The 13,542-nt window shown below is 35.3% G+C and overlaps 1 long non-coding RNA gene across 2 annotated transcripts; it reads left to right on the forward strand.

The window, feature by feature from the left end:
• Positions 1–115: 115 nt before the first annotated feature.
• LOC117655739 (uncharacterized) lies at positions 116–10,862 on the forward strand. Of its 2 annotated transcripts, none has more exons than XR_004588780.3 (4): positions 116–507; positions 3,468–3,659; positions 6,380–6,441; positions 7,355–10,862. It is a non-coding gene; the product is annotated as an uncharacterized LOC117655739 (long non-coding RNA). The 2 variants fall into 2 exon arrangements; XR_004588779.3 differs by having other exon boundaries at positions 371–456.
• The last annotated feature ends 2,680 nt before the right edge of the window (positions 10,863–13,542 follow it).

Raw genomic sequence — 13,542 nt, forward strand, 5'->3', positions numbered from 1 at the left:
CCCCCTCCTCGCTCTCCACAGGCTACTTATGCGCTCCCTCAAACTCGCCGCGCCACAAACTCTCCTCCCACTCAGCCCCTCTTGACTTAAAGGGTCCGCTCCTTCCTTCGCCGGCGCCCATTTTTGCCTCGACGGCTCAGGCGCTCCCGAGAGAAAGAAGAATCCGAGGCGAAAGGGATCTTGGCACGGAGGAGGAAGACGAACCAAGAGCTGACTTTTCAGCTCCGCGCAGCTTCGGCTTCCGGGCGCCTGCAGGCACCGTTGTGTATACTTCGGCGGCGGCTCTGTAAGCAGAGAGTCTCCCAGAGCCTGCGCGTCTCTGGGAGCGCCTGAAGCTTGACGCGGCTGCCTGGGCACTTGGTGGTCCCGCGCTCTGTCGCGAGCCCGGAGTCCGTGGGTTGGAAAACAACCCCCGGACTCCCGAAGAGAACTCGTCGAGGGAAGAAGTCGGAGCAGGTCGGTCGTGGCCGCCGCGCCTGAACGGCGCAACTACATTCTTTTGAAAAGGTCTGGCTGAGAGACTTGGGAAAGTCCCAGGAGGCAGAGCAAGGAGGGACAGGTTAAGGAGGGTAGAACGAAATCCGCGCGCGACCGGCCGGCTGGTGTTCAGCTCCTCTCGCACGTTACAGAAGAAACGCAGGCGCGCGCGCACATCGTGCAGCAGCCGCCAATAAGGTCTATGGAACCATCCGCGGCGCTGACTCTTTTTGAGCGGGGTGGAGGGGGGGACATACACACACTACAGTGGCCGGGGGAGGTGCAGAGGGCGAGCAATGCTTGACACTGATGGGACGGGTGGCCTCTTAGGCTTGAGCTAATGAGCTAGTTTTCTGGCGAACGCCACATCATAAATTTGCTCCGTCACGAGATTTCTTCCCCTCCCCCCTTTATACACACACATGTTCAGCATGCATACACGCATACATGTGTGTGTATGTGTGCTGAACATGTATAAATGCATTAGAATGACAACCTGTTTTATAGATTAAATCTATAGGATCCATTCAAAGCAATGCCTTTACCCAGGAATTGAATCTTTCCTATGGTCCCTGAGGATTTGTTCACAAGTTTTGTCCTGAAAAATCAGTCTCATGCAATAAGAAATTAGCTCCCATCCTAACAGGTGAAGAATTCTTCCTTGTATTTACCTTTTAACATGTGAATGTGCTTTTCAGTGCAAACTGACTCGGAAGCAGGCATGCCATGGGATGTAACTGTGCCAATATCTTTATGCTGCCAGAAACACAATTTGCACTTGTAGTAATAAGAATATATTTCTTATTACTTCTCCTGCTCTGTAGAGACATTAGACTGGGCAAAGTTAAACCTTAATAGAATATATTATTCCTCAAATATCACCCTAATCCATAACATGGTTTGTTTGCTATTGGCTTACCAGAACACATTAGCAGTGTGGTTTATGCTTAGCACATTGTGTGAATGGATATTGAAGTCTACTCATCAAAGCTTGAAACAATGGTTTAATATTTGTGAACCAGCCTATAAATTTAATGTATACAAGACATCTGAAGTACGCCAGACAGGTGACTTAATAATAGTAACAGTCCTCAATTGACAGGTATGTTCCTATGTTCCTGTCCTTCATGATTAGATTTGTTTTTAGTGAGTACTTCAAGACTAGCACAGAGAACAATCTTGCATACCCTACTGGAAATCATAAGTGATATCCCAAGTCTATTGTCTTTAATGCTATTTGTAAATAAATAAGCAGGATATAAAATAAATACTCTTCGCAATAATTACATCCAGCATTGGAATCCACAAATATAAAGGCTTAATAACAAAGAACAATATTTAAGGGAACTAGTACTATATCAATGAAATTTTGATGGTAAAAAGGCAACCAAATTACTTCATAACCCTTGATTCTTTTTGGAAGTATTAGGCCTCTTGAACTGGTTATTTAATTTATACGCAGGAGCTAGCTAAGTGTTTTTAAAGGTGAAAGTGAGTCTTCAAATTGACCTGTCAGATATGTTTTTTATTCAGATATCTATACCTGAGCAGCTGTCGGTGAAATGTGTAAGCAGTTCACTACAGCAAGCCCTGCAAATCTGAAATTATGACAAAGATAATTTGTGTCAGAAAGTACTTGTGATTCTAAACAGATTCATGCTTCACTAGTGCCCTATTAAGCAACCAAGTGCAGAATCAACCTTATATAACAAATATCGTTTTATTCTGATGGGAAGGAGCTTTCATAGTAAATGTCAGTGGGCAGTTATTTTGGTCTAATAATGTGCCTTTAGCTAGACTGAAAAACTATTTACAAAAGTTTGCAAACCCAAATGTAAAACTTTATTCAGTCATGATAAACTGATATGGGCACTAAACACATACTTCCAAGTCCTTAATAACAGCTACCAAAAAGCAAAACTAAAAATGAAAGAGTAGGAAAAAAGACAAAGAAGGGAAGAAAAGTTCAAGGTCTGAGTCTGCAGAAGGATTTGTTCATTTGTTAAAATGCCTCTCTGGGAAACTGAACCAAAATTGAACCAAGAATGCATGAAGAAAATGCCTCTATTCTAGTAAATGAAGAAAATGATTCTTCATAAAACAAAGCAAAGTCTTATGTTCTCTTTCAACACAAACTATTTCCAAACTATTTCGTCATTCCTAGATCTATATTTTAACACTAGCAGCATTCCAGTTTCATATTTAGTAAAGACATTGTTTTTTTATTAATTTTGTTACTATCCCCTCAAAGTACATTACATTTTCAAAGATCTGATGTTATGCTTTTCTATCTGGAGGACCATTTACAGTCTAAAATAGATGCAGAAACAACAGAGAGATGTCCTCATATGACATAAATATAAATACATACAGCATATGTAAGCAAAGGAAAAGCGAGTTGCTATTTTCTTATTGTATATTCATTGGGGTACAATAAGGAAAATAGAACAATACTCCAAGGGTAGTCAGGAAATATTAGTTTTGAAAGGTGTGTTAAAATTATAAAATCTGAATTGTTACAATCTTGGAGGGAATGCTACAAACACGGATCAGCAAAGGAACTAGAATTGTTTTATAGAGCAGGCAAACCTTGTACGACTCAGGATAGTGAACCTGGATGGGGCAGGATGAAAGTACACGCAGGTAAGGCATAGAGAACCCTTTAAGCTTTGAAGATAAGGACAAAAAGCTTAATGAGGATGGATTGAAAGAGGAATGGTTTGAGAGATATGGTCAAGAATTATAAGTAAAGTACGGTTATAAGAATATAGATGAATAAATACAAGTACAAAGAGAAGGATACTTCAAAGGATATTCATCGTTACAGTTATTTGGGATAAACGTATATTTTTTAGTGAAAAAGCAACTCTTCAAAAACAAGTGGGTGGGCAAAGACGCAAATGTAATTTCATGTGGTACACACTTAATTAGTAAATACAGATAATGTAAGTGCTCCTCAGTCGTGCTAAACATTTTTTTTTCTTTTTTAGTACTTGAAGAGTTATAATTGCTTAATCTTCGGAGTTTTCTGGGAGTTATACCCAAAATTTCCAGGAGCTGAATGGAATCCTGATGGTTCAAATTAAGCATCAATGATACGACTTATAGATTTTTCTTTACCTTATATCTTAATGAATTTTATGAATTTTTATCCTTGTTTTACAGCCCAAACATCTTAAAAAGTAAGCTAAATAATATTTTTATGTATTGAAGTAATATTTAATATTTTACACAAGTTACAAAATTGTAGAATATATGGAAAAGAATACTCTGTAGTTGTTATTGTTGTTTTTATATTTATATGCAACCTGACTCCCAGCAACTCTGGGCATTTTGCTGTTCAAGTAATTAGTGGAAATCCATAGCCAGAATGGAAATTTCTATGAAATTTGTTATGTTTGTTTGGATGCTTTCAAACATTTTATGACATGTTTTTCAAGTATGCATTATGGAAATAACCATCTGTGCAATATTTATGAACTACAGGAATATCATATACAAAATTCCACAAAATAGGTTTCAATAACAGTTCAGTGTTAAGCTTCCATATTGTAACTACACTTATGTCTTGATAACTCTGTAATCTAGACCCATTTGAAACATTTATATTCAGATTTTCTGTAGAAACTGCAAGAGAATTGCTACCATGTTATGTAATTGGTGGAGTGGGGGGAATCACTACTTTTCCAATTTTGGCATTATTTTTTAAAATGCCATATATGACTTATACATCTTATTTCTATACCAGTATAGAAGACACCTGTTCTTTTCTCACAAAAACTTAGATCTATTGATTTCATCTGGTCAAAGTCATCCTAGAAATTCAGAGTCAGGAACACAAACACAGCCTTATGATTCACCACTTTACTTTGACATTTTATCATTTTTGATAGAGGCAATAGTAACTATAGAGCAATTGAGAGAAATCTGCTGCATCCAATTAGTATGCCTTTTAACCACACTAATTAAATGTTACCCACAAATTATTTCCTAGGAAGTGTACTGATACACTTATTTACTAATGTAAATGAATACGATTAGAATACTTCTATTATGCCTTTCTTATGGGACCTGAGTTGGCTATTTTAAGAAAGTATCTGGGGAAGTTCAATCATAATCTGATCCAGCTATTATCTTTTGTTAAGGAGGTTTCAACATATCCCATTAGAATTATTCTTTTGTGAATTCAGGATTGCAGCATGCATGGGAGAAGACCAGAACACTATGGGATGATAGTTTTATATTCTGCAAGTCTTGGAGTATTTTATTTACTGTGATAAGTTCATATTTAAATCACTGAACATGTTGACCTCTGTGATGTTGCTGGAAGTTAAAAGTCCAACTCTGTATTTTATTATAGTTTTAACATTCCAGGCCCTTCAGTATGTTATATGTGTGTGATTACTTTTTGGAGCTGCAGGACTTCACATGCTTTAAAACGTCTTTCCTCCTAGATAAGATGTGTTAGAACACAACTGGAGTCATTTCAGACAATGTAATTCCTATTTTATATAAAAATGCAGAAGTAAATTAGAACAGCAACATAAGATTGATTTTCTTTTTGTTAAGATTCTGGTAAGATTATTTGCCATTTATCTTTTATTAAAAAACCCAATCAAGTAGAGTTTTTAACTATATATCATATAGATGGGACAATTCATTTATGGGGATGAACTTCTCAATTGAGAATTAAAATATATATTCAGGGTATAGATAATATTTATTATCCTTTTTTCTGTTTTATGAAAAATTTCCTTGACTGACTTTGGACATTTTAGCACCTTTTTCCATGTTAGTTGTGAGGACATCTAAATTTGATGATGAAGTCTTTATCCATGTAGCTGTAGGAAAAGAAGAAGAAAGAATCCCAACTCCTAAAACATTTAAAGATTCATAAAATGCTGATTTCTGCCCATTTCATTTATCTAATAGCTGCTACCATTTCTAAAATAATAGCGTAGATCTTTTTACTTAACACACATACACACAACACACACACATGCATGTTTTTAAAAGAGAATTTAAATTCTCTAATAAATTCGGGACAATTCGGGACAGCCACCTGTCTGAAATGGCATAGGGTCTCCTGCTTGAACAGGAGAGTTGGACTAGAAGACCTCCAAGGTCCCTTCCAGTTCTATTCTGATTGATTGAAATAACATTGGGCACTGAAAGATATAGTTATGGCACAATGGAAAACTGATTTAGTGGATAGAAATGTTAGATTAGAAAATAATGTTTTTAAATTTATAGTGCTTCAATCGTAGCATCATTACACTGAAGACAATGTTTTTAATCTTGCAAGGAAGCTGTATAATCCTCTGAGTCCACTTTATTTATTGTTGGCTGCAGTCCTATCATCACTTGGAAATAAGCTACATTAAGTTCAATGGGATTTATGTCTAAGCAACCATGTGTAATATTATTCAGACAATCAAAGATTCCTTACATTCTGCTTAAGATAGCTTAGTTGTGTCAACCATAGTAAACTTAAAATATATTGAGTAAAAGATCAGTTAGATAAAGGCTGAATTATGGATTTGATTTAAGCCAATCATAACAGGATTGCAATACTAGTAATTACTATTGTAAAGAAAATCAGTTTTTAATTCTTACTTCATACTTTATATTATATTATACTTTATACAATTAGGAATTTCATTTTGATCACAATCAGATCAAGGTTCTGAATCAGTGTACTATCGATGATACAAATTTCTTATTTTAAAAAGTATTTCAATTAGAGCAAAAACTCACTGTCTTTTCATCTTTTAGCTTTATGAATTGTTACAAAATATAATGTGTTTGACATTAATAGAAGATGCTTGAAATTAACAATTGATTCATAATATGGTCTTTCGTTTTTTTTTTAAATTCGGAAAATTGTCTCTTTTCTCTTTAGTGCCATCTTGTGGGCCAGCTAGCAAAAAAAAAGCATGAAGATTTCTTAATGCAATACATATAGTGAGTATATGTTATATTATCGTAATGACTTTAAAAAGTAGAAAGAGATTGCAATATTCACTGAATTTCTTTTTTTATATAACTATTGAGTTTTAGAAAAGTAGAAAGATAAAAGATAAACAGAAAAAAAGGATTTGGGAAAAAAGGTGCAAGAGAGTAAAAAAAGGAAAAATAGAAAAAGAATGACTTCAACTTTCTTTTGTACAGATATAAGTAAAAATGTTTCAAACTCTTACTCAAAGAGTACTTTTAAGATTAACATTTGTCTACATTATTTCCATAATCCCATATAATTCCAATAAATAAATCCTGAAATCATGTTTTTATTTCTTTCAGTTTCTCACAAAAAGTCCAAAAATGGTTTCTAAGCAGAAATAAAATTTGTCAAAGGCTTTTTTTTCATCAAGGCTGTCAATGTCTCATCTCTGCCAAATCCACCAGCTTTACTGATTTCATAGAAAAACTCAGCAGAAAAACATTCATGCCTACCAATAAGCATGAATCTTTTATAACAGTTATTATATCTTAGTACCAGTTGATTAAACTATAAAAGATAATAAGCCATCTTTTATAAGGTTATATTGCTTAAAAGCAAAATACTACTATAGGAAAACTAGTTTTTCCTCAGATAATTTATCTTAATTGCATCAGTCATCTTAGGATATAACAATGGTATTCTTTAAATTTATATTTGAACTTCCTTTTTGATATGGGATAATTTTAAACTTAAGAGTCATCTCCCGTTCAATTATTTATCAATACACGTTGCAAACTGTTAAATGATTGTTTTGTGTCAATTGGTTAAAAGAAGTTTTCTTTTGATATGCTGATTACATGGAAAACTTTTAATAATGTTACTGCATTTTTTTCAATTCATTTTATGTATAATTACCCATCTTTATTTTTTATAAAGGTCTTTGGTGATATACCTGAAGTTCCCAAAAGTTCTTTGGATGTCACAAGCAAGAAAAATACATGCTTATGCTCAGACCTGAAAATATAATTTGCACAAAACCTTGGAGCACAAAGCCTGCACTAACTGGTTCATAATAAAGCAAGCAACTAGAAGAAGCTTTTTGTTTGATAAAAGTCTCACAGACTCATAAATTATGTGAAATACATATAAGAAACAATCATTTCAGTGTTTTAGTGAGTCATGAAGGAATCCAAATGTTTATTGTTATCCTAACTGCAGCATCTTCTCCATCATTGTTAAATTCACAAAAGATTATACACCATACAGATGATTCTCATCCATTTTGTGTATTGAGACTAAAATGTAGAGGAAATTTAACCAATACCTAGTTAGAAAGGTAAATGTCTTTTCCCTAATCATTTAATGCTGAATCCTTCATAATTTCTGCAGTTAAAAAGAAAGATTCGTGGAATTATTGGCTAGAGCATATGAACAAGTTAAGTATAATCATTTACTATATTATTGGGATTTCTAGATCCAGCGTATCTAAGAACTCATAATACTTGGCAATACAATACTTTTTAAATATTTGGTTGGCATAAAATATTTTAAAAATAGAATTGTAAGTATCCTTAGAACATCACAGAGAGAAAGCAATGACAAGTAATATTGGTATCAGTTACTTCTGTTGTAAGAAGCCGATAGAGTCATTAGGATGCTATTTTTTAAAATTACCATACTTTTCAGAGTACAAGATGCACTTCTCCCCCCCTAAAAGAAGGTGGAAATGTTGGTGCATTTTATACACGAAATACAACCACGTTTTGGGCTCTCAAAATCCCACCCTACGTGTCCCATTTTTGCAAAAAAGTGAGCCCTTTTTTGCAAAAACGGGGCACACAGAGGATTTGGGAAGCCTGCAGAATGCTCCTGGGGGCTGGGGAGTGCAAAAACGTGATGCGTGGGGGGGTTGGGAGATCAAAAATGGGCCTGTTTTTCGCAAAAACGGGCATTTTTGCCCTCCCCAGCTCTCAGGAGCACTTTGCACGCTTCCTAAACCCTCTGCAGGCCCTGGTTTTGCAAAAAAAAAATGGACCCATTTTTGGCCTCCCAACCCCCCCATGAATCCCATTTTTGCCCTCTCCAGCCCCCAGGAGCACTCTGCAGGCCTTCCAAACCCTTTGCAGACCCCGTTTTTGCAAAAAAAATTGTTCACTTTTCACAAAAACGGGATGCACAGGGGGTTTGGGTCATGCAGAGTACTCCTGGGGGCCGGGGAGGGCAAAAACTTTTTTTTTCTTGTTTACCTCTTAGAAATCTTGGTGCATCTTATAGTCCGAAAAATATGGTACCTCTTTATTACCATTGGAGAGAATGAAATCCCATTGTCCCCTCTTCTGCTATTCCTTAAAACATAAGAGCAATCAAAATATATTTCAACTACTAAAACTAAGCTAACAACAAGGGTAGCCATTGTGGATGCTATTATTATGTTAAATAGAATATTAAAAAAGAAATTAATAATCTTTATAAATAGTTTTCGATATATAAAAACATACAGGTCCTTTGCATCACTCCAGTTTACTTTATAGGATTTATAGTAAATGCCCTGAAAGTTAATTCTTATTTCTTTTAAAGCACAAATATTTATTTACCCAAACAGTTTGCCTTTCCAAATTGATTCCTACAGTATATATTGTCCCAAAGTGAATTATGAGATATGCTCATATAATTACTCCATCATAAATATTGTAGCTAAAAAGATATGTGTTATACTTTATTGCAGACATAATATCACTTCTTGAACCAAAAGGCAGCTGTACATAAAGCTGATGTGACATGTGGCGCCCTCACTTATACCTATATGCAAATATTATGACCAGAGTTCCACACATTTTGCATTCTTTCTTTAATCAAGCAAAACTTGCTGCCAGATGGAAGCAAGGTGGACTGTGATAAAAAGAGGCAGATGTGAACAATCTCCTTAAGTTTAAACCTAAATTAGATAACCCTTAAAATTTCTCCAGACTGCTGAATATTAATTACAAATTTCAGTGGGAGGGCAAGCCCGGAAAGAAATAGTCCAGATTGTTTAGCAATGTGATCTGCATGGATAATTAAATGTCTGAATACAAAAAGAACATAGTCAGAAGTAGCCAAATGTCAATACCACTCTCCCTCTTCCCTACTTTCAGGTGAAGTTCCTGAAAATTATTGAAATTCCTGAGTAAATGTTTGTACTTATATCACTCTTAAAATAACTGTTTCATCATTCCTTGCAAATGTGTATGTTCTGCTAAACAGAGGTAATATTTGAAAGCCCAAATAACATTGATAGAGAGTACAGCTTTATCTAGGTTTGTGTGTCTGCTGATACTGGCATTTTGGAAAACTAGATCCAATAAGTCTAGAGTAGGAAATCTGAATCCACATAATGATGTGTCGAATCTTTTGTCTTACCTTCTCCTTTTCCATCTATGAGATTTATTTAGAGCTCTATTCTTTAGGTATGTAAAATAATCCAACCCTCCCCCCCAAAAAATACTTAAACGTATATTAATCCTAGCCAGCATGATAAATAATTTAGGGTGACAAAAGTTATATTCCAACAGCACCTGAATTGATTTCACAATTCTTTCAGATATGTAAACTAGGACAGTTCAGTTACTATATACCTAACCCTACTGTACTTGAGTTGCCAAGATATGGATCACAATAAAATGGCAGGAAAATGTATTTTTTTCAATATCCCTTTGCTTATCATTGGTGATCATCTGGATATTTACACCCAGATCTGTATGAAATCACATAATATTTATTTGGAAATGCATCTAATTTGCCTTCATACTTCAGAAATCTTTGTTTTTATATTATAAATACCAGTAGTAGCTGTGCCAAGCACATAAAAAGTTTGGATTTGCTTTTACTAAATAGGAGTTTATCTTTATCTACTAAATAGAGATGAGTTGGTGCTCCAGTTCTGAACCTTCTGGGCTGTGGCACCTGTTTATGAGGCAACTCTGGAGAAGGGAGGGGGCCTTCAGTAATGCTGCAGCAAGAGTTGCTCACCTTTCTTTCTAAGGTGAAGTTAGCTTGCTCTCCTGTAGTGCGCTTGAGAAGCACAGGAGCAGAGCTGCTAAATTGGCAGCCAAACTACTACTCAGCAATAATATTGTGGTCTCCTGGCTAATGTAACAATGCCATAAACTAATAATGATATACTACCTAACTCCTTTTGGAATGAGCAACACATGCATGTACATACATATACATATGTATATCAAACAAGCAAGCAGCTGGGGTGATTTCCTGTACCATGTCTGATGAATGTATACACCTTTTTTTCAAGTATGTAGGTAATGAGGTTGATATCCAAAATTGCATTACAGAATGCTTGAGGAAACTCAATCTGACTGTAGAAGTAATTTTTGGGAACTATCCTGTCATGAAAAGTTAAATATTGTAATAAATAATGTAAAATAAAGATACAAGATATTATAATGTGTTATATTGTCAATTACTTTTTGCTATCTGTTCCTTTTAGTTTCTAAATATTTTGTAAACAATTTCAAAACAAGCTTGATTAAGGTAGGGTCTCTGGGCTATTCTGCATATATGAAAAATTATTGTACTGAAAAAGGTTTCTGTTCTACAAGGCAATCATTAATGATGCACAAAAGAAGAAAGAGAGATCATGCAAGACTATTCAAATATTCTAAAATAGTTGGAACAGGTTCTCTGTAGAATGCACTCGTAAGTATCTGTGTTTTCCACGTGGAAAAAAGTAGCAATGCAAAATACCATAAATATCTGGGTGGGTTTTACATTCATTGTAAACAAAAGTGAGAGTATAGCATTGAAACAAAGGAGTGTGGTTAAGAGGTGTCAAAAAGTCCAGATGGCCATCAGAGTGTGATATAAAAATCCCGTTCTTCCTTTATTTGTCACATGTTATGCTGAGGATGTCTCTGCTTCACTACCCACAATTTCTTTTCCTGACTAATCCAGAACTTCTCCATTTGTTCCATAGGATGCATGCTTGTGTAGTCACACATGCATACATACACACACACACACACATTCTGGCCTTGTATCAATATATTGAATGAACAAATAACCGATAAATAAGCAGGACACTTCAATTGCATGGATATGGCTACTATCTCTGCTTCTTTCTTCCCCTTTTTCCTGCAAACACCCTTGGATTGAAACATTAACAATCCATAACTTTTTTTTCTAAACCTAATTTATGCCATGTTTGCCATTCATTTTCTATGGTTATGCTCCTTGTAAACTATTTGGAACAAAAATGGCTAGGAAACAAGTGAATGGATCTTTAAAGATAATATAATGGAATGTATAATAAAATCATTTCTAAGGGGACATAAGTCTTAAGATTTTCTGAGAATTTTAGAAATTTTGGAGCATGATTCTGTTTACTGAATTGATTTAAAGTAATCCAGTTACATGATAAATAATGGTACTTGCTCTGTCTTATTTCTCATGTGTATGTGCCTAGATTTTCAATTGCTTTCCATATATATCTTAAGAAGTATATACAGAAAAGTACATTCAGCTGTGAAGTTATAATCACAGAACACACTTGTTCCAAAGTAGGATTAGATGACCTAGTACACTTTACCAATTTCCATCAGCTCTTCCTTCTCAGTTTTATAGCAAACGTAGGCTTCTGTGTTAGTTGAACTGTCAGGTAGATCAGACTATGAAATCAACTCCATCAAAAGGCTAAAACTACTGTGCTTTTATTGAGATTGTATACAGTACAGTAATTATAGAATTTTGCAACTCTGCAAGATTTTTGTCTCCTCCTTTTACAGTTTAGTAAATTAGGGAGATTTTGATCCACTTCTGAATGTTTTCCGGACCTTCTGGACATACAAAAATGCCTAGGCAACAATGTTTTCATCAATGTCATTTTTCTTACTCGTTACATGAACCTTGCTTACCCAATACAACTTGACAAATTTCAGCATATCCTGTGTCTATATTCTTTAAAAAGCCTTATGTCTTGTGGCCAACTACCAAGCCTCATTTTGCAGGGGCAGCTGGAAAAGGTGTTTCAGGATTCATGTAGGTAAATATGACAAAATATGTTTTAGGCAATCTGGCTGTATGCCACTTAAGCCTTCAAAAATAAAACCAGCTCTTTGAATTGAGCTCAAAACCGTCAGCCAGTACAGATTGCAAAGTGCTGCATAGTACAATTGTAACCACTACTCTCTGCAGTACAGCTGTTCTCTTTGGAACTAACTGCACTTTCCAAAAACATTTTCAAAGGCAGTTATAAAGCATTGCAAAAATGCCAGAGTATAAATAATAACTGCAAGATTCTGCTGTCCTTCCCACTGGTCTGTCAATCTTACTCTATAGACTGACCAGTTTATTTCATGGCTTTGCTTTCATCCCAATTCCTTGGCTGAAACACAGCTTTGACAAGTACCAAACTTGTCTAAGCATACATAATATATACAGTAGCATATACTGAGAATACTATATATGTGTGTGTGTGTATTTGTGTGAAAGCACTCACAATAATATTCAGTTTCCACTTCACACAATTGCACTACTGAAAGCCAAGCCAGAGTGAAACACGGTCAATAACCTATTTAGAGATGAATTCTCAATAATCAGTCAGTTGTATGATACAGTAAAATGGAAAGTGCCTCAACCCAATTTTAGACAGGTTTGAAGAAGTGAGATAAGCCAGTACTGATACTCAAAAGACCTTGATATACTTGATATACAATCCATACATGCAAATGACTTAATGACAAAACTATGCATGATTAGGAATAATGCAGTTCAGCTAATGTATGTTGCATAAAGCTTTCTATAAAGCTGGAGAGCTTGGTGAACTTGAGCTTTATCATGAAACAGTTGTTGTTCCAAGCATAAGAAGTAAAAGAAGTGAAGCTTCAGCTGTTCTCACTGTGGCTGCCTTATTTTACCACTCTGGAAGGATCAATCCATGTCAGGTGGTCACTTCCATACAAATGATCCAATACCTTGTTGGTAATGCAATTAACATGGCTACCTCTCAAGTCAATATTACCCTGTGAATAAACAGAAAAATAAATCCTTTCAACAGTAGGCAAGCATACAATTCTGTGAATTCAGTAACTGATAGCTACTAATTTTCTTTTTTGTCTTCTAGGCAGAAAATC

This window comes from Pantherophis guttatus, chromosome 7 (genome assembly GCF_059756535.1).
Source record: "Pantherophis guttatus breed Tessera chromosome 7, ASM5975653v1, whole genome shotgun sequence".
Classification (NCBI taxonomy): Eukaryota; Metazoa; Chordata; class Lepidosauria; order Squamata; family Colubridae; genus Pantherophis; species Pantherophis guttatus.